The sequence below is a fragment of the Cyprinodon variegatus genome, unplaced genomic scaffold, assembly GCF_000732505.1.
Source record: "Cyprinodon variegatus isolate N-32 unplaced genomic scaffold, C_variegatus-1.0 Scaffold713, whole genome shotgun sequence".
NCBI lineage: Eukaryota > Metazoa > Chordata > Actinopteri > Cyprinodontiformes > Cyprinodontidae > Cyprinodon > Cyprinodon variegatus.
Genome location: NW_015151166.1, coordinates 150,415 through 151,710, shown reverse-complemented (window position 1 = coordinate 151,710; position 1,296 = coordinate 150,415).

Genomic DNA, 1,296 nt, shown 5'->3' with positions numbered 1-1,296 from the left:
CGAGGCTAACTGCATGCAGCAAGGCTAGGCTAACTGCATGCAGCGAGGCTAACTGCATGCAGCAAGGCTAGGCTAACTGCATGCAGCGAGGCTAACTGCATGCAGCAAGGCTAGTCTAACTGCATGCAGCGAGGCTAACTACATGCAGCGAGGCTAACTGCATGGAGCGAAGCCAACTGCATGCAGCAAGGCTAGTCTAACTGCATGCAGCGAGGCTAGTCTAACTGCATGCAGCGAGGCTAACTGCATGCAGCAAGGCTAAGGCTTTATCCTGCTTTCCCTGCCTCCTTTTTCAAATGTCAGCATCTGATCCAGCATTGATAAAGACAGCTAGGACTGATTTAAAGCACTTTTTAGAAAAGGCAAAGAAGAATGAAGAATCTGGGATTCACATGGAAAATAATAGAATATAGTCTTTTTCTTGATGTTTGTACATTTGCATTGTTGCTCTCAAATAAACACATAATCAGAAAATTGTTTTTATATACTAATAAAATCTAAAGCTGACTAATAGCTTCTCCATTATTAAACTTTCACTTTTTTAGGGTTGTGAAGCAATATTGGACCATGCAGAGCAGATTTACCTTCACAAATCCTCAGAAAGGCATAACATGGAAAACATGAAATTATGTTTTTGTAAAGTCTTTTTATAATGTTTTTTGTTGTTGGCATTCATATAAATATACTGGTGTGATAACTTATTATACGTTTGATTGGTTTTTGGTTTATGTCTATTTATAGGAAACTCCACCAGCCACTGCTGATATAAATATCTATCTATATAAATACCCATGTAAACACCCTGAGCAATAACCCTGTATGCACCTTTTTCTTCCTTTGACTCATTCTTCTTGTTCTTTAAAGATTTGAGCTGATTTAATGTGTAAATTTATCCTCTATGAGATCAATAAAGTCAATCAATCATTTCAGTGGTTTCTATTCCAGGAGTTGTATAGCAGCCATGTAGTGCCTCAATCTAACCTGCAGGGGGCGCAGGAGTACATGAGCACCAACTTCCACCGAACCGCAGGCAGCGTTATTCCAGTTGCGGAAGACAGAAGAAGAAAAGCTCCGATCCGAGAAATAACTCCTCCGTTTGGGGTAGTGATGGGTTGATGAGGCGTCATGAAACGTTTCGACACATTACCAAACTGTATTGATACTATGTCGATACTGTGTCACTGAATACTGACACCTGCTGGACATTAAAAATCCCTACAGGCAACCTAGTTGACAGAGTTAACTGACACTGATTTGATGACCTATTATATACAATAATATGATGCAATTCATTGT